The 26732-nt window shown below is 41.1% G+C and overlaps 1 protein-coding gene across 2 annotated transcripts in view; it reads left to right on the top strand.

Annotated features, from left to right (window-relative positions):
• The window catches only part of SMIM3 (small integral membrane protein 3), a 44466-nt gene that overhangs the window by 733 nt on the left and 17001 nt on the right, over positions 1-26732 (top strand). Inside the window, exon 1 of one of the 2 annotated variants that reach the window (XM_070234003.1) lies at positions 25543-25681. The exons of the other annotated variant lie outside the window; for it this stretch is intronic. The gene's annotated coding sequence lies outside the window, so the exon portion shown is untranslated. Of the gene's footprint in view, positions 1-25542; positions 25682-26732 lie in introns of those variants that run through there. 2 annotated transcript variants of the gene reach the window in all.

Here is a 26732-nt window from a genome sequence, read left to right as displayed (position 1 = left end):
TGTGTAAAATGACCACTTAGAACTGGCCTAGCAGAAACTGGAGCCCATGTTACTTGCCACTAGTTCTGTGCTTTTCTCTTTGTTCTAGTGTTGTGTTATTACCTGTCTGACATTGGAGTTGGTGATTCAAAAGAAATGAAACTAAAAAATAAGTAATATTAGCTGACATTTATTGAGCACTTTTTGAGTGCGGGACACTGGATCAAAACTTTGCATACATTGTCACATTTAATTTTCGCAAAAACTCCGAAAGGCCGGTACTATTATTATCTCTATTTTACAGTGCAGGAAATTGAGGATTAGAGCATTAGAACGGTTTGTCGGTTTCCTAATAGCAGCAGAACCCTGTTCTGTCTGACTCCACAGCTTGCGTGCGTTACCGCTATGCATACTGCCGCCAGCATGTTTTTTTACTTTCTTTTTTCCAGCTTTATTGAGGTATAATTCACAATGAAAGTTTGTATATATTTAAGGTGTACACCTTGATGATTTGATAAACATTGTGAAATAAGCAACACAATCAAGCTGATTAACATATCCATCCCCTCACATAGTTACCATTTTCTTTCTTTTTTTTTCCTGGTGACAACACTTGAGATACCTTTTTAGCAAATTTCAAATATGTAATACAGTATTGTTAACTATAGTCACATTGTTGTACTTAAGATCTCCAGAACTTGCATAACTGGAACTTTGTACCACTTGACCAACATTTCTTCATTTCCTTCTCCCCCCAGTCCTTGGTGACCACTATTCTGTCTGCTTCTACGGATTTGACTATTTTAGATTCCATTTATAAGTGAGATTATGCAGTATTTGTCTTTTGGGGTCTGGCTTATTTCACTTAGCATAATGTCCTCTAGCTTCATCCATGTTGCTGCAAATGGCAGGATTTCCTTCTTTTTTAAGGCTGAATAATATTTAATTGTGTGTGTGTGTGTACGTATATATATATATATATGTATCACATTTTCTTTATTCATCTATCTACATTTAGGTTGTTTCCATATCTTGGCTTTTGTGAATAATGCTGAAATGATCATGGGAGTGCAGATGTTTCCTCAAGCTTCTGATTCCATTTCCTTTGGGTATATACCCAGAAGTGGGATTGCTTGTTCGTAAGATCTGTTTTTAATTTTTTGAGGAACCTCCATACTGTTTTCCATAGTGGTTGTACCAGTTTATATTCCCACCAACAGTATAGCGGGATTCCCTTTTCTCCACATCCTTGCCAACACTTGTTATCGTTGGTCTTGCTGATGATAGCTGTTCTAACAGGTGTGAAATGATATCTCCTTGTGGTTTTGAATTGCATTTCCCTGATGATTACTGAAGTTAAGCACCTTTTCATATATCTGGTGGCTGTTTGTATGTTTTCTCTTCAGAAATATCTATTCAGGTCCTTTGTTCATTTTTTAATTGGATTATTTATTTTGCCATTGAGTTATAAGAGTTCCTTATATGTTTTGGATATTAACTGCTTATCAAGTATAGGATTTACAAATATTTTCTCCCATTCTGTAGGTTGCCTTTTCATTCTGTTGATTGTTTCCTTTGCTGTGCAGAAGATTTTTAGTTTGATATAACCGCATTTGTCTATTCTTTGCTTTTGTTGCCTCTGCTTTTAGGGTCATATCCAAGAAATCATTGTCCAGACCAATGTCAAAAAGCTTTTTCCCTATATTTACTTCCTATAGTTTTATGTTTTCAGGTCTTTCATTTAAATCTTCAAGCTATTTTGAGTTGATATTTTTATATAGTGTGAGACAAGGATCCAGTTTCATTCTTTTGCATGTGGATATCCAATTTTCCCAACTTCATTTATTGAAGACACTCCCCTTTCTCCTTTGTGTGTTCTTGGCTCCCTTGTCCAAGACCAGTTAACTGTTGATGTGTGGATTTATTTTCGGGCTCTCCTCTCTATTCTGTGCCGTTGGTCAACGTGACTGTTTTTATGCCTGTTTTGATTACGGTAGCTTGTAAAATATTTTGCAATCTGGAAGTGTGATGCCTCCAGCTTTGTTCTTTTTGCTCAATATTGCTTTGGATATTCAGAGTTTTTTGTGGTTCCATATGAATTTTAGGATTTTTTTTCCTATTTCTGTAAAGAATGCCATTGGGATTTTGATAGGGATTGCATTGAATCTGTAGATCACTTTGGGTAGTATAGACATTTTAACAATATTAATTCTTCCAATCTATGAACACAGGATGTCTTTCTATTTATCTATGTCTTCTTAATGTTCTTCATCAATGTTTTATAATTTTCAGTGCACAAGTCTTACACCTCTTTGGTTAAGTTTATTCTTAAGTGTTTAATTTATTTTTTTCTATTATAAATGGGATTGTTTTCTTAACTTTCTTTTTAAATAGCTCATTATTAGTATATAGAAACACCACTGATTTTTGTATGTCAATTTTGCATCTAATAACTTTACTGAATTTGTTTATTAGTTCCAACAGATTTTTCTGTTGAATCTTCGGAGTTTTCTACCTATATGATAATGTCGTCTGCAAACAGAGATGATTTTACTTCTTCCCTTCTGATTTGGATGCCTTTTATTTATTTTTCTTGTCTAATTACTCTAGCTAGGACTTCCAGTACTGTGTTAAATAGAAGTTATGAGAGTAGGCATCCTTGCCTTGTACAAGATGTTAGAAGGAAAGCTTTTAGTTTTCCCCCACCGAGTATGATGTTAGCTGTGGGCTTTTCATAAATGGCCTTTACTGTGTTGAGGGGAGTTCCTTCTCTACCTATTTTGTTGAGAGGTTTAATTGTGAATGGATGTTGAACTTTGTCAGATACTTTTTCTGTGTCTATTGAGATGATTGTGTCATTTTTTTCTTTCATTTTGTTAACGTGTTGTATCACATTGATTGATTTGCATACGTTGAATCATCCTTGAATCTCAGGGATAAATCCCAGTTGGTCATGGTGTATGATCCTTTTAGTGTGCTGCTAAATTCAGTTGGTCAGTATTTTATTGAGGATTTTTACATCTATGTTCATCAGGGAGTTTTCTTTTCTTGTGGTGTCTTTGTCTGGTTTTGGTATCAGGGTGATGTTGGCCTCATAAGGTGAGTTTGGAAGTGTCCTTCTTCTATTTTTAAAAGAATTTAAGAAGGATTGGTATTAACTTTTCATTGAATGTTTGGTAGAATTCACTGGTGAAGCCATCTGGTCCTGGGCTTTTCTTTGTTGGGAAGCTTTGATTACTGATTCAATCTCGTTATTTGTTATTGGTTTAGTCATGCTTCCTGTTTCTTCTTGATTCAATTTTAGTAGGTTGTATGTTTCTAGGAATTTATCCATTTCTTCTAGGTTGTCTATTTTGTTGGCATATAATTGTTTATAATATAGTCATGTGTCACGTAATGAAGGAGCTAAGTCCTGAGAAATGCATCGTGAGGCGATTTTGTCATTGTGTGAACATCATAGAGTATACTTACGGAAACCTAGATGGTATAGCCTACTACACACCTAGGCTAAATGATACTAATCTTATGGGACCACCGTCATATATATGGTCCATCATTGACTGAAACATTGTTCTGTAGCACATCACTATAATCATATATGATCCTTTTTATTTCTCAGGCATTCATTGTAATGTCTCCTCTTTCATTTCTGATTTTACTTATTTGAGTCTTCTCTCTTTTTTCCTTAGTCCAGCTAAGGGTTTATCAATTTTATTTGTCTTTTCAAAAAACCAACTCTTAGTTTTGTTGATTTTTTTCTATTATTTTATCCTCTATTTGTTTCTACTTTAATTTTTATTATTACCTTCCTTCTGCTAACTTTCGACTTAGTTTCTTTTTTTAGTTCTTTGAGGTGTAACATTAGGTTGTTATTTGAGATCTTTTTTCTTTTTTAATGTAGGCATTTATTGCCATAAACTTCCCTCTCAGTACTGCTTTTTCTATATCGCATATATTTGATATGTTGTGTTTTCATTTTCATTTGTCTCGAGATACTTTTTAAATTTGCTTTTGATTTCCTCTTTGACCCAGTGGTTGTTCAAGAGTGTGTTGTTTAGTTTCCACGTATTTATGTATTTTTCCATTTTCTTGCTGATAATGATTTCTAGTTTCATTCCATTGTAGGCAGAGAAGATACTTAGAATGATTTTGATCTTTTAAAATTTGTTAAGACTTATTTTGTGGCCTAACGTGTGATCAGTCCTGGAAGACAGATCTATGCATGCTTGAGAAGAATGTGTAGTCTGCTGCTGCTGGGTGGAATGTTCTTGTAACGTCTGTTAGGTCCATTTGGCCTATAGTGTTGTTCAAGTCAACTGTTCCTTTATTGATTTTCTGTCTGGATATTCTATCCATTATTGTAAGTGGGGTGTGGAAGTCCCCTAGTATTATTGTATGCTGTCAATTTCTGTCTTCAGATCTGTCAATATTTGCTTTATATATTTAGGTGCTCTGTCCAGCATGTTTTCTAATATGAAGATATTAGTAATATCTTACCTTTAATATAGTGCTTTTTGATTTATACAGTGCTTTCCTATATGTCACAAGTTATTTCACCCTTTAACAATTTAAGCCTAAAAGTCATTAAATTCCAGTTACCTTGACTTCTTATTCACCAAGCAACAGCCTGGTACTAATTTAATTTCATAGGTGGGCTCTACTCTTAGAAGAAAATGTACTAACAGCCAATTTCTTTGCAGTTATTTCTTCATGTTGATGAATTCCTTGGCCTTATGGCCTATAACCTAGTCTCTGCTGAATTTTCATCACTTTTACTGGACTAATCTTTCGTGGTAAAATCAAGCCCCAGAGCCTACAGGTGCAGAGAGGCTGCAGAGCTGACCCCACATGAAACAGACACTTTTTGGAGGACTGGTTTTGAACAATTCAATTCAATAGACAATTATATGGTCCCCGCTATGTGCCAGGTATTGGGGAGGGAATCAGAGATAAACGAGACAGTTCCTTCCATCAAAGGGCTCAGAGGCTAGCCCCTGAGGCAGCGTTTAAGTGTGGCCCCCGATTATCTACAATAGAATTACCTGAAGGACTTGTTATAAATGTAGATTCTAGGTCCTTATCAAGACCCTAATTGGAAGTTTTGAGGTGGGGTCCAGAAATGTAAATCTTTAGCAAGATCCTAAGTAAATCTCATGCCCACAAAATTAGAGAACCACTGATTTTGGATAATTACTTGTTTAATTTTCTGTCTTTGGCCTCTGAACTGGGTGTAGTGGCCCTCGTCTTTGCTGCCTTCTTTTTTTTTTTTTTTTCCCCTGCTTTTTCTCCCCAAATCCCCCTAGTACATAGTTGTATATTCTTGGTAGTGGGTCCTTCTAGTTGTGGCACGTGGGACACCACTTCAGTGTGGCCTGACAAGCGGTGCCATGTCCGTGCCCAGGAACTGAACCAGTGAAACCCTGGGCCACCAAAGTGAAGTGCGCAAACTTAATCACTCAGCCATGCGGCCGGCCCCTCTGCTGCCTTCTGATCATTGGTGGCACTGCCTAGCATGATATCAGATGTCCTCTGCCCATTGACTTATGGAATATGGAAAGTCTCTTGGGGCAGGAAATTTAAACACCCTCCCTATCTCTTGCTCAGCCCCTCTCCCCACCTTCAGGGGGACTGATTCTATTTTCCACAATTCCAATTTGACAGAGCCCTACCTATCAGACTGAAAATTAGACTTCACTTTGGAGATCTGTGTTCCAGGGCCTACTCCAGTCCCCAAGCCCAGACTCTCCCCAGATATTTGTACTTTTAACTATATGATTAATAAACGAATACATTCTTGGGCTACCTTTGGGAATCCATTTGGCAAACCTGGAAATGTGAAAGAGTTAACATTCTGTGGGACAATCTTTGACCAATGTGGGGTGAAAACTTGTGAATAAATGTCCCCTTCTTCCTTCTCCCAGATGTTCTCCTTGGGTCTTTAGAGGGTTCCAGCAGGATCCAGCCCTGGTTGCATACAATGGTGACCAGCTTGTTCAGGTACCCTTGTATTGACTTTCCTTCCAACTGTTTGACTCTTCCCGCCTCCCTGCCTGCAATCTCTCACTTTAGACTCTGCTTTCCAGGGGGAGCTGAGGCTAAAAGAGAGACCCAAAAGTTGAGCTACCACATCAACTGGTAACCACATTTAACAATTCTTGGCAATAAACTCTTGTGAAAAAATCCAACCCAATTTACATTCTCACCATGAGTGTATGAGATTTCCATTTCCCTATTATTTATTCAACATGGAATATTATCAAATCTAGGTTAATAGTTTTGCACTTTCTAGCCATGTGATCTTGAAAAAGCCGTTTTTACCTCTGAGTCTTGTTTCATAACACATAGAATGGGAAGAATAATTGCTGCCTTAGTAAAAATAAAAAGTCATCATGGCTGTGAAAGAATCCTTCAGAGTAAATTCACAATAACACCTAAAAATATTGGACTTAGTCAGACTTTTGTCAAATGAGATCTTGTGGAGAGGGCTTGGATTTGGGCTCCCACATCAGAGGCTCAGAGTCCTCTATAGCTTAGGAGTCCTGGAGAATTACTTTGACCATTGCTGACCATGAGGAAGGCTGACCTCCTCATTTTGGTTTTCTGCTTGAAAACTGCATTAATCACAGGTTTTCACGCATTGCATCTGCAGACTCATCTAAAAGTCATAGTAAGGGAACAGAGGAAGAAAAAGAAAAGCCAGTGTTTCATTAACACCCATCCTGGCCTCTCTGGAAATATGTTGGCAGTGCTACCTAAAGCTATTTCCCAAGTGTGAGCATGGCAGAGGGCTGCGGGTATGCCTTCATCCTGGGAAACCTGTCCATGGACTCTGCTTTGAATTGTTTTTTACAGAGCTTCTTCTCTTTTCCTGTATACCTGCCTCTCTTATTGTAGCTATACCCTTACCCTCACTCAGCTGCCCTAGCCGAAAACCTGGGGACTTCGAGTGGCTCTTTCCTTTCGATTCTACCTCCTGGATAGCTCTAACACCTGCCTGTCTTCATTCATTCTCACAACCACTGCCTTAATTCAGAGATCTATCGTTTTTCTTCTGGACTTACTGCAGCCTCCTGACTGCCACTCAATTTACTCTCTATGCTGAGCCAGAGTGACATTTCTAAAAGCCATATGTTGATCTCGATCCATGTTTGTTGTTGTTCAGCTTCTTTCAGCAGCTCTCCATCACCTACAAACTCTTGGGATAATGTATAAGACCCTCCAGGATCTGGCGCCTGCTTACCTCTTCAGTCTCATCTCCCAGACACATCTCACTTGCTTTCCAGGCCTATCTAACTCTTGCTGATCTACCAGGAAGAATGTGCAGTGTCCTCTTATGCCTTCTTGCCCCTGTACATGCAGTTCCCTCGGAGAGAAATAGCCTTTATCTGCTTGCCGGCTCAAGGTTAACTTCCTCTGTGAAGCCTTGTCTGTTCCAACAAAGAGGAAATTGACCATGCTTGCCTTTGTCCCACAACTGTGTCCTGGTAGAGCAACTTGCATACTGCATTGTCTTCATTTCTTAACAAATCTGTCTTCCCTTCCAGACCATAGCCTGGCAAAGGGCCTGACCCAGAATAGGTATTCAATAAATTTTGTTTGATGCCTTTTACATCTGGGAATATTTCTTACATCTCAGATTGCTAAATTGGCTAACATTACCTGATAGGTATTATTCACAAGTTACTTTACAGACATACCCTATGAGGCAGGTCCTATAACTATTAACCCAATTTTATAGATGAGGAAACAGGCTCAGAGAGGTTAGGTATTTGCCCAAGGTCAGACCAATAGGAAGTGGATGAACCCAGGTCATCTAACTCCATACACTACTATCTTACCGATTATGCTATAGCCCATGAGTTGGCAAACTTTTTCTGTAAAGGGCCAGATAGAAAATATTTTAGGCTTTGCAGGCCAAGAAGCAAAATCAAGGATATTAGGTAGCTGTAAAGAGAGAAAACTTCTGTTCCATCCCTCTGGATTGCCAGTTGCTGTGTGGTGAGCACACTTTGCCCCAAGTTGGAGACCTTCTCTCAGCCAAAAAGGAGAAAGGCCAGTGGCAAGGGGGGTGAGGAAAAGTGGGAGAGGAGAGCGAGGCTGCCGCTATGGTCAGTTTAACTTTCTTCCCCAATGACTCAGACCCAGGGGCTCTACTCTCCTCCCAGGAGAGCCTGGCCATCTCAGCTGGTGCAGACTGAAATTCCCCTGCTCAGTGACTGGCAGTTGCCAGTAGCACAATCCCTAGAGTGTAGGTAGGGACCAGCATGGGCCCTGGGCAGCAGCAAGGTGCAGGCACTGGCGTGGGAGACAGGCACTGGGAGCGGAGAGAAAAAGAGCCAGGCATGAGGACACCTGGCTTGGTTTCTGGGGCTCACGGTGCCACCTGCTTCAGTGGTGCTTGCGGGTTTTACAAAAACAGGCAGCAGCTGTGGGCTGAAATTCACTGACACCTGCTGTAGCCTCCTGGTGTAGTACACTGAGTAACTTAGAATTATTACCTACTAGAAAGATCTTTGTTCAATTTCTGTATTTTTCAGGTAGATAAAATGAGATCCAGAGAGTCAAAGGAACATACCCACAGGTTTCCTCACTCCTGGTACAATATTCTGTTTTCTAATTCCAAAAATGCAGTTCCCCTCTTCACTGCTCATCGGTTAATTCATATCCACAGCTGAGTAAGAAACCGGTTGCTCTTCTAACAATACTTAAAAAGAAAAGTAAGCAAATGCAAGGGAAAACAGGATGCTCATGGATAACCTATTCCATTTTGCCCTGGGAGTTGGCTGGAATTGCGTCATTCTCATTTTGAGGACATGAGTTTCACATCTCTAGAATGCTCTCCCCATGGCTTCAAAGGGAAGTTCCCAAGTGCACCTCATGCCTAACTAAAGCTTGTCCCCCTCACTCTCCCTTCTCTGTGCTTAGTAGGCTAATGGGAAGCTTATGTCAATTCTGTGGCACCATGGAACACTTCCTCTGTGGTCTGCTGAGGATACAGAGACGTGAGCTCGGCGTCCTTTTTCTGCTGGAGGATGCACAGGGTGACCTCGGGTTAATCACTGCAGCTGTTACCCAATTACTGCCAGTGCTTCAGGAAGACCTCTGGCCCCTGAAGTGCTGGCTCATAAGAGACAGCTCATGGCCACGCACTCTCTCTATTCCACTCCTCTCTTCCTCCCACATTTGCCCACTCACCCCTGGGAAATGCAACTGGCTCAAGAGACCATAGCTCTCAGGAAAATCAGGGTAAAATCATGGAACAGTAGAGCCAGAAGTGACCTCAGAGATTAACTAGTCCACTCACTTATTTTAAAGATGGAGAACTAAAGCCCAGAGAAGGGAAGGGACTTGCCCAAGGCCACAGAGGAAGTTAGAGGTGAAGCCAGGGTGTGAATGCAGGTCTTGGTTCCAAGTTTATTTCTTTCACTACACTTGGCTGGACCTTCACCTCTACACAATTCACCACCCAACCCCAAGGCTTGCTTCTAGAAGACCACCAGTGTATTGCTTGTTGAATTGAGTAAAATAGAACTGAAGATTGAATTTCTGCCTAACTCAGTGCCTGATCCAGAGCAGGTACTCAATAAGTATTTGTTGGATGGATGAGTACTATCTTCAAATATCTGGAACTTGTTGGCAGATGGAAGCTGGTAACTAAAAATTGTTTTCTTTTTGATCTTCAAGCAGTTCCTTCTTTTAGAAGGTAGAGGAAGAAACGAGGGAAGGGAGGCAGACCACAATTTTAAATAGGGTGGCCAGGGTGGGCCTCATGAGGTCAGAACTGAGCAAAGATTTAAAGGATATGGGGAGTGGGGCAAGTGGATATCTTGGGGAAGAGCCTCCAAGCAGAGCTGAGCAAAGTTTCTAAGCCTAACTGAGGAAGAGCAAGGAGGCAGTGGGGCTGTTAAGGAATGAGCATGGGGAGAGGTATAAGAGATGAAGTCCCAGCGGTAAGGGGGGAGAAGGGGCGCAGCTCATGTAGAATCTTGAAAGGCGTCTTAAGGATGTTGCATTTTGCTTTGAAAGAAGTGGAGAGCTGTTGCGGGATTTCATGCAGAGCAGTGACATGATTTAAAGTACATTTAACAAGGATCACTCTGGGAATGGGACTGTAGAAAGATAGGAATAGAAACAGGGGTCAGTCTGGAGATTGCTGCAGTGATCCAGGCAAGAGGTGGCAGTGCTATGGATCAGGGATTCTAACTATATTTTGAAGGTAGAGCCTATGGGATTTCCTGATGCCCAACGCTGGGCAGTTGTGTATATAGACTGCTGTGTGAAGGGTGGCTTGGAGTTACGCATCAGGGAGGCTGTTGTTGGGCCAGGGGATAATCCATTTCATGGTTTGGCCGAATTCAGCCACTGGGAGTTTATTTTCTCAGAAATTATCAAGGCTATCTGTTTCTCCTCTGTGAGGTCAAAATAAAAACATCACAGAAAGGATGAAAAACTTACATGTTCAGAAGAAGGAGATGAAGCTAACTTGTTGAGTTTCTAGTTTACTTTTCCAAATCACCAAGCAGGATGATTACTACACCGGAAAACATATTTCACAAGAGGCCCAGAGAAAGAGCTGGTGGTTGCTAAACACATTAATCAGATTTTCAGCACTCCAGCTCGAGCTGAGAAAGAGAAGCTGGTGTGGGAGGGCCCAGACCATTTGGAGTGGTGCCAAGGGCTATTCCAAACAAGCTGTGCCCGTTGCTTTGAAGGTAAAATGAGTTAATAAAAGTTAAAGTGGGTAGAGCATAGGACATCGTAAGTTGCTGAGTAAGTATTTGTTATTCGGCCGCGGAGTTTAGCCCACCCCGTCATTTACAAGTGGGAAAACAGGTTCCGAGAGAGGAAGTGGTTTGTCTGAAGTGCCCTGGATCTCCAGCTCACTTAATGAGCACTAAGTTGATTTGTTTTATTATGTTGGGGTGACTGGGACTTCCAGTCTTGCCCACACTCCCGCCTGTGCCTTTTGGCTGCCTCTTACAATTCATTTCAGGAAGCTCGTTTAGGCTTTGAGCTGTCAGTGTCTCTGATCGTCTGAGAATCTGCCCTCACAGGAAATGTTCTGTTACTCTCGAGCACCTGTGGTTGGGATGTTTCATTAGTCTTGAGCGCCTGTGGAAGCCAGCCTCCAAACTGGCCCTCAGTGGTATTTATACCCTGTGTACTCACCTTTCCCATTGTCTCAGGGTTGGTCTGTGTGACCAATAGCATACAACAGAAGTGGTGGTGTGACACTTCTGACGTTAGATTATAAAAGTCTGTGGTTTCTGTGTTCTGTGTTCTCTTGCTGGCATGCGTGCACAAGCACACACACACTTAAAATCTTGGATCACTTGTTTGGGAGAAGCCAGCTGCCACTTTTGTGAGTAGCCCTATGGAGAGGCCCATGGGGCAGGGAACTGAAGCCTTGGCTAACAGCTAGTGAGGACTGAGGCCTGCCAATAACCAGTACGTGAGCTTGGAAGTGGATTCCCCAGCTCCAGACAAGGACTGGGATGACTGCAGACCCAGCTGGCAGCCTGACTGCAATCTCATGAGAGACCCTGAGCTAGGACCCCCTAGCTAAGCAGCTCCTGGACTGCCACCCTTAGAAACTGTGAGATAACATATGTTTGTTTTAAGCTGCTAACTTTTGAGATACTTTGTTACACAGCAATAGGTAACATACAACCACCTTACCTTCCCGCGGCGGTAACAATTAGCCTTTGTTGCACCATTCACCTCTTTCCACCTCTGCCCCCTCCACCGTCCTTGTCATCACCCTGTCCACTCCCCATGTATCCTTAGCATCAACTGTCTTCTCTGAGGCTGAACCCAGAAGTCATCAACTTGTTAAAATCACTCATGGTACCAAAAGGAAGCAGGTGGTGAGCTAAAATGGAATTTGAGAAAAGTGTAATAAAAAGGAACTATTTGCAAAAGTGTGAGTGGGGTGGAGGGTAATCACCCGGAATACGGAACATGGCAGTACCCAGGGCTAGTAAACGTGGGGTGCTGTTTGTGGCCAGAGGCCTTAAGGGGTGAGGGGAGGGAGCACTTACTGGAACCTTGAGACAGAGAGAGCTGTGTGAAGAGGGCCCCCTGAGAGGAGTTGGGACCTTTAGGTCCAGGACAGAGCCAGGCATTGGCATGCCTGGGTGGAGGGTAGAATGCAAAATACTTCATCTGATCTGCGTTCTCATGTGCAGAACGGGAGTTAGTAACATTTTCACCATAGAATTGTTGTAAGGACCAAGTGATATGATGCATGTAAAACCCTTGCTATGTGGTAAGTGCTAAAGAAGTGTTTTTTAAGTAAATAATAATTTTTTTAAAAAAATAAAGGCAAAGAACTTTATTATAGATTTTTTCCTGAGACCGCATTTACTTCAAAAATTAATAAATTTTTACTGATGGACTGGATTGAAATATCTGCCAGTAATAGGCATTCTTTTCTGTCTCCAGCTGCATGACTCTATGATAATTGAGCACTTTGGAATAGCCATGAGAATTGATTCAAATAATTATCACCACACTAATGAGACCATGTGACTGTCACTCCACTTCAAAGCTATAAAATGGAGCCTTCCATTTCCTTTTCTTTCTTCCTGTCTGCCCAGAAGCTTATTTTATCTCACATTCCGCATGTTTGGAAAATTCCATCACTTTACCTTCTTGACTAATCATTAGTTCAGTGAGGTCTTTCAGCTATAATAAAAAAAGTTGTAATTAAAATAAAAATTCCTGCATCTAGTTTTCAGACTGAAAGCGTATTTCTTTTCAGAGTTAGCAAGCAAGTGGGGCTTCCCAAAGAGTAAGAAGGCACTGTGCCCAGAGATCCGTAGAGCAAAAAGAACCGTAGGAATTTGTCCAGGGGAAGAAGGGAAAGATGGAAAGACACAGGGGACTCAGGAGTCCTTGTGCACGGTGCTTGACTTCTTGGGAAGAACTGAGCTGCTTAGGGACCTGTCAGGAGGGAGCTGGTGTCTGAGCCAGACATGTCCGCCAGTGGAACAGGATGGATCACCCTACATGGATATGCTTTTAACTCAAAACTGTAGTGATCTTATGATCCTTGAGCCTTGGCTTTGAAAGGATTTTGGAAGCACAAGTGACTTCAGAGACTATCTAATTCAGCTCCCTTCTTTCCAGGTTTGGAGCTAAAAGACCTAGATGGGGGGAGGGACTCATTGAAGGTCACGTGGCAAACTAGATAGAGCCAGCACAAAAAGCCACGGTTTAGTACTGCTTCGTGCCGGTTTAGTGCCTTTTACTTTGTGCCCAGGTGCACCCACTTTCCTCTGTCCCTCCAACCCTCCGCCATTCCAATAGAATCCTTCTGCAACGTGTTTTTGCTTGCATACCTCCAGTGTTAGGAAGCTCATGACATCCCAAGAAAGCTCGTACTGTTCCATTTCCAGGCAGTTCTCTTAAAAAATTCTTTCTTAGAGGTTTTCTCAGAATTCCCACAGCCCCCATGAGTACCCACATCTCTAGATCAAACATCCTGATTTCTTGTAATTTGGTCTTTTCTGGGGTCTGTTTTAGAAACTGAGATGAATTTTATACACACAGTTACCTAGTTAATGTTTCCTTCAGACTGTGGTGGCCGGAAGGGAACACAGATGTGATTTTTATGTGTCACACAATTTTATGTGTCAACTTGGCTGGGCCACAGTACCCTAATACTTGGTTAAACACATCTTGGTGTTGCTGGGAAGGTATTTTTTCAGGGAGATTGACTTTTTAATAAGTAGACTTTGAGTAAAGCAGATCACCCTCCATAAGGTGAGTGGGCCTCCTCCAGGCAGTTGAAGGCCCTGAGATAAAGACTGTCCACCTCCGAGGAGAGGAATTCTGCCACAGACAGTGCCTCGAACCTAAGCTGCAACATCAGCTCTTCCCTGGGTCTCTAGCTTGCTGGTCTCCCCTGCGGATTTTGAAGTTGTCAGCCTCCAAAATCATGTGAGCTGATTCCTTAAAATCAGTCTTTTTCTCTCTCTGTCTCTCAGTGTCTGTTTACACACACACACACACACACACAGTTGGTTCCATTTCTTTGGAGATCCCTGACTTATGCTATGTTTTCAAGCATACAACTTTGCCTTCAGGCACAACCTCAGAATTGGAAAGAAAAGTCTTTATTGACCTCTCATCTTCCTCTCAGCGTCCTATCATTCATTCATTCCACAAGTGGAGCATATGTTCTGCCCCAAGTGCTGCTGATAGAAAGGAAAATATTGTAACCAGAGTTCTGAACTTAGGGCCTTGATAAAGTCAGACCCTGCCCCAAAGCATTAGTGCTTAGAATTTAGGGTGACATAGAATTTGGCTCTGTAGTCAGACAGTCTTGGGTTCATAATTGGCTTTGACATTTACCAGCTGCTGACCTTGCGAAGTCACTCAACACCCCTGAGCCTCAGTTTACCTTCTCCATCTGTAAAAGTAGGGATTTGGATTGGAAGATCTTTAATTTTGGACATACAGTCTCTCCATTTAGTGAAAATTCAGTAAGGGAAGAATTGTAAATAGCATCAGTCAATCAGTAGGATGACAAAGAATACTGAAATAAGACTGACAAATTAGATGGGAAAGTGGTTAACGTTCTATAGGGCAATAAAAACATCTACTTCAGGGGCTGGTCAGGCGATGTAGTGATGGTTAACTTTGCGTGCTCTGTTGCTGCAGCCCAGGGTTCGCAGGTTCGGATCCTGGGTGTGGACCTGCACACTGCTCATCAGGCTCTGCTGTGTGTGGCATCCCACACACAAAACAGAGGAAGACTGACACAGATGTTAGCTCAGTGATAATCTTCCTCAAGCAGAAAGAGGAAGATTGGCAACAGATATTAGCTCAGGGCCAATCTTCCTCACCAAAAAAGAAAATGAAAAAAAACCCCACCATCTACTTCAGGTCTATAGCTATAGATGAGTTAATAATTTATATATACTATATATACAAATGAGCAGTGTTTACCAGTCAGAAACTCTCTCACATTCATGATTTCACTTGATCCTATTTCATCTTCACTAAAACCTCTTGAGGTAGACAGGAGCGTTCACATTTTGTAGAAGGGAAACCTGAGGCTCATAGACATTAAATACTTTGCCCAAGGTCACAGAGTTAGTAAGTGCCAGAACCAGGATTCAAACTCAATTTTTAAAAATTCTGAGCCACATTATCATGCACCTCCTTTTTCTTAGAGATTTTTTGGCACGTGGGATGAATGGCATGAGTTCAAGAAATCTGGGATCTGTTTTCCAACACTGTGTTCACTCCCAACAGTTGATCAAAGTATAGTTTTGCAAATGTTAAAAATATAATTTGTATACATACATATGGTGAGCACATATCAAAGTTTTATTTAGATTTTTTAATGAAGGAACCAGTAGGATGACAAAGAATGCTGAAATAAGATTGATAAGTTAGATGCAAAATTGGTTAATGCCCTATAGGGCAATAAAAACACAACTTTTGGGGTTATCTTTTCCGTCAGATGGAACTCATTTACATCTCTATTGGACAAAACAAACCAAAACAAAACAAATTTTTTTTGTACCTTATGAAACTTTTTATAAGTTAGCATCTAACTTTACAGAGTTGTAAAATGTCTGGACCCTAGTAAATCAAACGAAGGTACATATCCTAGAGAGTCAGACAGGCTTCTTAGGCCATGCTCTTGTATGACATTGACAAGACATCTAGTCATCCTTTGGGTTTATTTCCAAGTTCTGGATAATTTTTCCTATCAGTCCTCGTCTATGATTGTAAACTTCAAAAATTATTGATGATCACAAAAATGGCTGACTTCATAATCTTTTGGAGTTATTTGGCCTGACTCATTCGCGTAGAAGCCCCATTGTTGTATGGTCAGCAGATCTAGAGCATATGGTGCTCATCAGCTACTACAGCCAGAGAATTAACTTCTGTTGGAGATTTCACAAGGAACTAGGATTGAATTTTTAATACCCATGATCATTCCAAAGATATCATCAACTTGATTGAGATATAATTCACATGTCATGCGATTCATTCATTTGAAGTATTCATTTCATTGGCTCTTAATGTGTTCACAGAGTTGTGCAACTATCATCACAATCCATTTGAGAAGCTTTTCATCACGCCAGAATGAAATCCCACACTCTTTACACGTCACGCCACATTCTCCTCACTACCCCCAGCCCTAGGAAACCACAAATCTTGTTTCTATCTCTATTGATTTGCCTGTTTTAGATATTTCACATAAATGGAATCATATAATATGTGGTCTTTTGTGGCTGCCTTCTTCCACAGTACTTCAGTTTTTAAAAATATCTGAGTAATATTCCCTTGTATGGTCATGAAGATTTGCTCCTATGTTTTCTTCTAAGAGTTTTACAGTTTAACTCTTTCATTTAGGTCTTTGATCCGTTTTGAGCTAATTTTTGTATTTATAGTGTGAGGTAGGAGTCCAACTTTATTCTTTTGCATTTAGATATCCAGCTGTCCCAGGACCATTTGTTGAAGAAACTGTTCCTTTCCTACTTAATTGTCTTGGCACCCTTGTTGAAAATCAATTGACCAGAAAAGTGATGGTTTATTTCTCAATTCTATTCCATTAATCTATATACCTATCATTATTCCAGTACTACACTGTTTTGATTACTGTAGCTTTGCAGGAAGTTTTGAAATTGGAAAGTGGGAATCTTCTGACTTTGTTCTTCTTTTTTAAGATTGTTTTGGCTACTTGGAGTCCCTTGCATTTTCGTATGAATTTAATTTATAAGCTTGTCCATTTCTGCAGAAAAGGTAGTTGGGGTTTTGATAAAAATTGCATTGAATCTGTGACTAGTGGGATGATTATGAGATTTTTGTCCTTTATTCTATTGATGTGATGTATTACATTAATTGATTTTTGGATGTTAAACTAACCTTGCATTCCTGGGATGAATCCCATTGGGTCATGGTGTATAATCTTTTTAATATATTTCTGGATTCAATTTGTTAGTATTTTGCTGAGGGCTTTTTGTGACTCTATTCATAAGAGATGTTGGTCTGTAGTTCTCTTGTGATATCTTTGTCTTGTTTTGACATCAGGATAATATTGGCCTCATAGAATGAGTTGAGAAGCGTTCACTCCTTCTGTTCTTTGGAAGAATTTGTGAAGAATTGGTATTAATTCTTCTTTAAATATTTAGTAGAATTCATCAACGAAGCCATCTGGTCCTGGACTTTTCTTTTTTGGAGTTTTTTGTTTTGTTTTGTTTGTTTTACCAATTCAATCTCTTTACTTGTTATGGGTCTATTCAGATTTTCTATTTCTTCTTGAGTCAGTTTTGATAGTTTGTGTCTTTCTGGGAATTTGTCCATTTCATCTAAGTTATCGAACTTGTTGGCACAGAGTTGTTCATAGAATTTCATTGTAATTCTTTTGATTTCTGAAAGATCAGTAGTAATGTCCCTTCTGCTACTTCTGATTTTAGTCACTTGAGTCTTTGGGTTTTTTTTTTTCTTGGTCAGTTTAGCTAAAAGTTTGTCTATTTTGTTGCTCTTTTCAAAGAACTAACTTTTGGCTTTATTGATTTTCTTAATTATTTTTCTATTCTCTTCATTAATTTCTATTCTCATCTTTATCATTTCCTTCCTTTTACTTGCTTTTGGTTTAGTTTGCTCTTCTTTTTCCAGTGTCTTAGGCGGTAGGTTAGGTTGTTGATGTGAAATCTTTCTTCTTTTTTAATGTGGGTGTTTATACCCACACATTTTCCTCTATGCACTGCTTTAGTTGCATCCCATAGGCTTTTGTATGTTATATCTTCATTTTCATTTATCTTAAATATTTTCTGATTTTTTTGTGTATAATTTCTTCTTTGATACACTGGTTATTTAGTAGTATATTGTTTAATTTCCACGTTTGTTAATATCACAAATTTCTTTTAGTTATTGATTTCCAATCTCACACCATCATGATTGGAGAACATACCTGGTAAAATTTCAGTCTACTTAAATTTATTGAGACTCATTTTGTGGCTTGACACCTCTATCCTGGATGATATTCTATGTGCACATGAGAAGTATATTCTTCTATTGTTGGGTAGCATGTTCTATAGATGTCTGTTAGGTTTAGCTGTGTATAGTATTGTTCAATTCTTCTATTTCTTTGTTGATCTTCTGCCTAGTTCTTCTATCCAATATTCAAAGTAAGGTATTAGAGTCTCTGACAATTATTGTTATATTCTCTATTTCTCCCCTCAATTCTATCGGCCTTGGCTTTATGTATTTTTGTGGCCCTGTTGTTAGGTGCATATAACGTTTATAATTTCCTGATGGATTGACCTTTTTATCATTATAAAATATACCTCTTTATGTCTAGTAACATTTTTTTAAAATTTACTTTTTTTCTGTTATTAATATAGCCACTCCAGCTTTCTTACATTTGCTGTTCCCATCATATGTCTTTTTCCATCCTTTTGCTTTCAATCTATTTGTGTCTCTGAATCTAAAGTATGCCTCTTGTTGATAGCATATAGTTGGATCCTATTTTTTATTTTATCCAGTATGAAAATCTCTGCCTTTTTATTGGACTGATTCATCCATTCACACTTAATGTTATTATTAGTATAGTTGGATCTACACCTGCCAGTTCATTTTTTGTTTTTTATATCTCATATATATTTTTGTCCTTTTATTCCTCCTTTGCTACTTTCTTCTGCATCAAGTGAATATTTTCTAGTGTCACCATTTTAATTATTTAATAATCGATATTCTAAAATTGCTCTTCTTTGTTCAACTATTCCGGTACCAGAACCAAAGCCAAGAAATTAGTCTCTGTCAGGCTTTGCTTGCAGTCCCTGAAAGTAAGTGATGTTGTCTTTTCTCAAGATCCCCAACATTTGCTAAGTTTGCTAATCTGCCAGCATGTGAACTTCCTTACTATCTTACTAGCATAATGCTGGGAGCCTGTAAGCCGCAGAATCGGTTTAGCAGGCCAGTCTCCTGGAAGGGTTTATGTAGCTTTGCTTCCAGACAGGAAGTACAACTCTTATTCCTTAATGATTACATGATCGTAGTCGATTAAATGAAGTTTTTTCTCAAATGTAAAACTCTTTGGATGGCTTTGTTTGTATAATAGATTTGATCAGTTATATCCTCGTTAAAAGGAGGGCAGATTTTGGACTCTTTGCAAATAATTACATTGTTGGGGTCTCAGTAAAATTATTCACTCTTGAATCCTGAGGGGTCAATGGGAACAAGATATCATTAAGAAATATTTTCTTTTTGTTTGTATAAGCATAGCTTGCTAAATTGAGGGTTAGCGATGGATCAAGAAGAAAGCAAAAAACCAAAAAAAAAAAAAAAAAAAGAGGACTTCCTCATAGGCACATCAAATACAAAACATTGAAAAAAATCCAACAATATTCTAAAACGAGCACAGTTATATTCCCTTATCAACTTATCAGGCGCCTGTGACTTATTCTTGACTCACAAATCTTGGATCAGCAGTGTACTTCCATGAAGTGGTTTTCATCTGAACTGAAGAGTCCTAGCAATCCTGGCTCAGTGCTATGGTTCAGTCTACAGCTACCCACTTGTGGTTGCGATGTCAGCTTATGCTGAGAAACCTGGCCCTATATCTATTCCGGTTAAGAGTACCTCACACAATCTTTTCCACCAAGTTGCTGGGACTGTCCTCTGTTGAAGACACTTTAGTATATAGCAGAGGTCTTCAGGTAAGCATGTAAAGAAAGCAAAAACCACTTGTTGATTAGACTGAAGGCTCTGTTAATTTATAACAGTAGACAACTGTATTAGAATAGAAGAGAGTAAAATCCTATTGGGTTATGGATTTTATCAGTGTTTTCTCAAGTGTTAGAATATATTGTGGACATGGGGACATTGGCAAATCTACTTTAAAAAATGAACATAGGGAAGATAGAAATTTTTTTTTGTTTGGACGGCTTATCCCATTTTGTGGGCCTAATATATAATGCAAATCCTACCATAGTATTAAGCCAAGTAAGAAATATGGACTATATCAAACTTACTAATTAGTTCTACTATCTATCCTGCTTGTGAATGACCCATTAAGGGTTATAGGGTGAGAGAACAAGCCTTTGGTATTTTAGCCATCTAGAAAGTACCGAAGATGGTTGACATGTAAAAACATATTAATAATTACATTTTTATAAACTCTGGAACTGATCTTGGAAGGCAATATTAGAAAGAATTTTCAAAGAGGAATCATCACTAGCTTAAGACAGACGCACAGATGCCTAGGAACCATGAATGGTTGCAGTTTAGCTACCCATTAACCAGAGTGATAATACGCTAGTACTAAATAAACGTAATCGTAGGTGTAATAATAAGGAACTTAAGCTATTTAAGAAATGAGGAACTTCTGCTGTTGTTTGTTTTTTAAAGAACCAACCAAGGTCATGACAAAGTCAGCACAAAGCACAGAAAATTATTCTTGTTGGCTATATAATATCTGCTCTTTGGGCAGATTACACAGAAGTTAAAAATAACTTTTGCTATCTCTTGTCAAGGACCAACTGAATATTCTAAGACTAGTTTGTCATTTTAATATAGAGAATAACAAAGCCAAATTCTACTCTTGCATTAATATAACAATTGGCAGCAAAGACCTTTTTAAAAAGTGTTAGAAGTAAGCCCATTAAAGCAGACCCAATTTTGTCAAAATTTTAACATATTTCATTGCTTTTTTCTACACTTATTATTTGCCAATATTATAAAGCAAGGAAAACAAAGTTTTCTTTTCCTCAAACTTCTACAACTTACACATTCAAATTTTGTCTTTTACTATCCTTTCACATTCTGGCACAGTTAGTCATTTATTTTACTTCAAGACAAAGTTGCTCTCTTTTGCCCTTGATAAACAAAACCACACTCATAATCTTACATGCACATCCATACTTCTTTGTTACTTCAATTCTTTTATTTTTTTTATTTTTTTATTTATTTATTTTTTTATTTTATTTTTTTTTTTAAAGATTTTATTTTTTCCTTTTTCTCCCCAAAGCCCCCCGGTACATAGTTGTGTATTCTTCGTTGTGGGTTCCTCTAGTTGTGGTATGTGGGACGCTGCCTCAGCGTGGTCTGATGAGCAGTGCCATGTCCGCGCCCAGGATTCAAACCGACGAAACACTGGGCCGCCTGCAGCGGAGCGCGCGAGCTTAACCACTCGGCCACGGGGGCCAGCCCCTGTTACTTCAATTCTTAATATAGCTCAATGGCCCATGTAAATTACAACTTTTTCCTTAAGTTTATGCATTTATTTGAAGAGAATTGACATTGTCGCAAACTTTAGATTTTTCTTCTAGAAAAATGTGTTCATGCATTTGTTCATATCTTATTTTGTGTATCTCAAAACTATTTTTCTAGTTTTCATCATATTAAATAAAATGGAATCCTACCCCTTTCTTCCCCCCCCAGCTTTATTGAGATATAGTTGACACATAACATAGTGTAAGTTTAAGGTGTACAACATGTTGATTTGATACATTTATAAATTGCAAAATGATTACCACCATAATATTAGCTACCACCTCCATCCCATCACATAGTTACCATTTCTTTTCTGTGGTGAGAACCTTTAAGATCTCCTACTCTCTTAGCTTATAAATTACAACTTTTAACCAATGCAACTACCTTCTACTTCCTGACAGAGATAACTGTAGGCAAGTAACTGAGTATGGTTTGAAGTATTTAGCAGACCAGCTACGCAAGCATTATAAAACTTCCTATGGCCACACACATCCGTTTTACGTTTCTTAAAGTCTGCAAAATTGAACATATACATTAATATAACCCAAAGGTTTATCCACTCTCAAACCTAAAAATAAGAAGTAAAGGGTGTGTGTGTGTGTGTGTGTGTGTGTGTACATACTATGGTGACCAATGTTTTTGTATTCTATCTTCCTTAGAAATTATCCAGGCATCTAAAGATTATTCACCAATTTACTTGATTTAATATCAATCTAAATTCTTAAGTTAATTAAAGACCTTGGAAATTATGTTTAAGCTGATATATTACAGAGTAACATAATCATTGATGATATAAACTATTTAGGAAATTCAAATTAACTACAATCTCCATGATAAAACACTCTCCATCGCTCTAGCATTTCATCTTGTTTTATGTTCTTCATGGTTTCAAAAACTGATATCATCTTGCTTATTTATTTGTTTACTTATTTATTGTGAACATTTTCCCACTAGATGTAAACACAATTAAAGAAAGAGAATTTGTCTTCTTTGGTGCCTAGAACATGTAGGAAACTTGCAATGAATAGTTTTGAATAAAGGAATACATGAAGGAAATCCTTACTCATAATAATCATTTCAGGATCATTCAGGAGGAATAGGTCTTATTTTACTATTTGACAAGTGAGGAAACTGAGGCATTGATAATCATTTAGCTACTGAGTGACAGACTCAGAATTTTGGTTTCCTGATTTCCAATCCAATAAACCACATTATTTCCCACAACTAAGTAAATATATGTGCAGGTGAAAAACATATGAAAGAAGAAAATTCTTGCATAGATGTGATTCATAGAGAGGGTACCTGAGATGGACTGCCACTAGTGGGGGTCCCTTTAGGCAGTGTTTTGATAGAAGCCAATGTTATTAGTATACAACTTCTTTTATCTAAATTCCCCCCACTATCAGGGGATCTCCCAGCAAGTATTATTTCTTTGAGCTCTTAACGTTTTCTCCTTTGGATTACTTGTCATTGAGGACCAAGGAAGTGAAATGTGAGTTGTTCCCTGGCATTTGCTGTAACAAAAGCTTGTTGCTCAAATTGGCTGTTTCCCCCCGCTCCTACTACCCCAACACAGCATTGCTTATTCTTCCCTTCCAAAGCCCTCTTGGCAAAATCAGCCCAGCTGAGACATCAGACCTAACATAGTATGCTTCCCATAGGGTATTCCAACTTCATCTTTTGGCTTACTTTTTTTTTTTTTTTTTTGAGGAAGATTAGCCCTGAGCCAACATCTGCCGCCAATCCTCTTTTTGCTGAGGAAGACTGGCCCTGAGCTAACATCCATGCCCATCTTCCTCTAGTTTATATGTGGGATGCCTACCACAGCATGGCTTGCCAAGCCGTGCCATGTCAGCACACGGGATCTAAACCGGTAAACCCCGGGTGGCCGAATCAGAACATGCGAACTTAACTGCTGTGCCACTGGGCTGACGCCTTGGCTTGCCTTTAGAGTGCCTGGGCAAATCACTATGGGAAAGGCAGACTAAGCCTGGCTTGTGCTGGCTCCAGTCCTGGGCTTCTGCATTCTCTCAGAGGGAAGCCAGTATTCACACATGGCACATGAGTGACCATTTTCCCAACCAAAGGAACCCCCATCCTCAACCACTAACCAGGGAACATTTTGTATTAAATTGAGATTGTCCTCCTTTAACTCCCGCCCCCCCAACCCCCGCCAAGCTTAGGAGGATTTTTGTTTGTTTGTTTGTTTGTTTGTTTTGGTGTGGAAGATTGGCCCTGAGCTAACATCTGTTGCCAGTCTTCCTCTTTCTTGCTTGAGGAAGATTGTCCCTGAGCTAATGTCTGTGCCAATCTTCCTCTGTTTTGTATGTGGGACACCGCCACAGCATGGCTTGATAAGCAGTGTGTAGGTCCCTGGCCAGATTCAAGCTGCGAACCCTGAACCACAAAACAGAGCACATGAACTTAGCCCCTATGCCACTGGGCCAGTCCCTCCCCTGTCAAGAGTTTTGTGGTAAACTATTCAAAATTGCATGGTACTTGCTTTTAGGATCCCGCACTTCTCTTTTGATTAAAACATGTTCTTGACTGACAATTCCTGTAATTTTTGTCAAATCACTTCTCATGTCAATCTCCTTCATCCTAGTTGTCTTCCCTCTGAAAAACTGGCATCTGGTAGTGATGATTTAGATGTCATTTCTGCTGGCCTCATCCCTGATTCAGAGAAAACATTAGTTGGTAAGTTCAGAGCCTGCACCATATCACATTTAGGCCTGGGTAAGGCAGTATGGTTCTTAACATATTTATTGGACAAAATAGAAAGAAAGAAACTGAAACACACCTGGACTCCAAGACTCCATTGATGCTCAAGACCTGCACTCCTTTTTTTCCAGAAGAGTAAAACAGAAGAAAACTCTACTACTGAATTAAATATTGTGGGTGCCAAGAAGGGACCTGTAGTCCCCCTCCCTCTGCGGACCACAGAAGCAGGCAGGCACTTGCAGAGTTGGCATTGTCCTATGTGGAAGCTGGAAGAGATGGGGCATGGGAAGCTGCTTGGATGCTGGGCAGTGGATACCTTGGATGGGGTCAGGTCACTGTTATCACAAAATAGGATGCTCAGAGGCATGTTACAGCGGGCAGCCAACCAGCTGCACACTGGTCCTCTAAGTCAACCCTCACCGCAAGGCTGGGAGACAGGTGTTAGCGAACCAGGTTGGTTTTCGTCTGTGGCGGGGAAAGCCAAACACCGAGACAACGAGATTGCAGCAGAGAGAAGGTTTAATCACAAGCCAGCCAAGTGATAAAATGGGAGAATGAGTCTCAAATCTGCTTCCCTGAAAATAAGGACTCAGGGATATTTATAGGGTGGCAGGGCAAGGTGGTCTGAAATGTGGAGAGAGGTGATTGGAGGTGAGGAAAGGTGAGGTAATTGATGATCTGCGCAAGCGCAGTCAGACTTCATGCTCTTCATAGGACCCATGTTCACAAAATGGCAGTGTTAGCACGATCTGAGGGGGGAGTTTTTAGTCTATTGTCAGAAGGTCGCCTATCGGACATCTGCGTGGGCCTGGTTGATGAGTTGGTGGTCTCAACCAGCCTGAAGTGGACCAGGAGTTCTAATTCCTGAGAAACAGCTCACATACCCATTACCATGGTGACTCAGGCTCCAGGGAGATGTTATCTATAGGCGCCTAGTGGGAGTCAGATAGCATAGTGCCTAAGCAGCACAGTCAACAATGGCTAAAGGCTATAATCAGTAATTGCAAAAAAGGAAAAAAACTTTAGTTCCTAGGTACTTAATCATCAACCGCTGTTTACCGTTTAAGCGTTATTACCCCCACTTTAAAGAGAACGAAACAGAGGCAGGATGGGGAAGCCTCTTGTTAAGGAGTCCACACTCAGTACACTGCAAAGCAGGTACCCTGAGTGCCGGCTCCTCCATCCAAACCCAATGGCTAGACTTTCCCATGTGTAGACTACAGCTGGAAAGGATCTTGGAGGACACATTTTAGGTCAACCTTCTCGGTGCGAAGACCCCCGACAGGCGAAGCGATCTGCCCAGGGGTAGGCGGCGAGCGCGTGACAGGCTGCGAGGGGAACCTGAGACGCCCCAGTTTCTCCCTTCCCTTGCTGGCCTCTTGCTCACCCGCAGGGTGCGGGGGAGGCTGGAGGAGGAGCTGAGCAGAATTGCGGCGGCGGCCGGGGGCCGGGGCTTTTGGGGCGGTCCCTGGCGGCCGCTTGTCCCAGAGCCCTTGGAGGGGAGCGCGCGCGTGCTGGCCTCTCCTGCGCGCTCCCGCCTCCCCGGGGCTCCGAGGAACCCGGGCACGTTCCGGACGGAGACTGCAGAGCTGGGGATTGCTTCCCGCTGCCAGAGGCCGTGCCGTCCCTGGGACGTGGAGAAGCGCTCGAGCCGTCTCCGCCCCAGGAACTTTCCGCAGACTCAGCGCGATCTGTCTGCGGAGGGAACCCCAGGTTTTAAAGCCAGTTCTACGAAACCGAGGTGAGCGGGGCCATTGGATGTCGTGCGTGGGGCTCCGGCTCTGAGGCTGCCCTGTACCCGAGGGCCCTCCCAACTCTTCTCTTTCATCCACTCTTCTCCCTCATTTCTCTCCCTGGATCCCTTTTGCGTTTCCCTTTCTCCTTCTCTCAGCCCCTAAGTTCCAGCCACCTTCTGCACGCGATCTGGATCTCCGGGGAGGCTGGAGCTTGGATGAGTGAGCCCCAGCCCCACAGGAGATGGGCTTCTCTCCGGTTTCCCTGCTCCTGCTTCCTCGGGAAGCGCGCCCCCTCCTCGAGGAGGCTCTGCCGCCCCTTTGCTCTCCAGGCGTGGCATCAGAGTTCAGCTCCTGGGCCTGAGCACCCGCCCTGGGCGCTGCGCTGGCACTTTGGGTCTTTGCACCACGCGGAGCAGAGGGTTATCTTCCCCGCTTTTCTCAAAGCCCCGCGTAGAAGGCGCCAGAGTTTGGAGTCAGGGGTGGTGGTTTCCAGCCCTGGTCTGTCACTTGCAGTTTCACTATCCTATCTCCGAGCCTGTTTCTCCATCTGTGACATGGAGAAAATACCCTTTGCATACCGAAATCAAGTGAGAAAGGGGCTGTGCAAAGTATCTTGGAGTGAAGACTTCCTTCCGAACTCCCTCCTTCTCCTCCTTTTGCCTCTTAAGACTTGGTTGTTCGAGTCGCCGGTTCTTTTGCGCCCGTGTCCCCCCTCCACAAACTCCTTGAGGACAGGGACTGTCCAGCTGTGGTCACCTCTGAGGCATCCTCAGCTCTTGGCACAGGGCCTGGCAGTAGGCGCTCAGTACTGTTTACTGAGGGGAATGATGGGAGATGTAAACCATGAAAACCTGAACAACTGATTGAGTGGCCTGGCTGGGCTCTTATTCATCAGCTCCACTGGTTTCCACCTGACAGGCGCTAGTCCTGTTGGCACCTGGGGGGACTCACGAGCCTCCCATTTGCTTATAGGCTCCTCGAAGCTCTGGGCTATAGTGGTGAAAGCTGATCACTCATTCAAGGATCAAAGATTCCTTGAGCGTCTGCCCTGATCTG

Source organism: Equus caballus, chromosome 14 (genome assembly GCF_041296265.1).
Source record: "Equus caballus isolate H_3958 breed thoroughbred chromosome 14, TB-T2T, whole genome shotgun sequence".
Lineage (NCBI taxonomy): Eukaryota > Metazoa > Chordata > Mammalia > Perissodactyla > Equidae > Equus > Equus caballus.
This window is presented reverse-complemented; position numbering and strand designations above follow the sequence as displayed.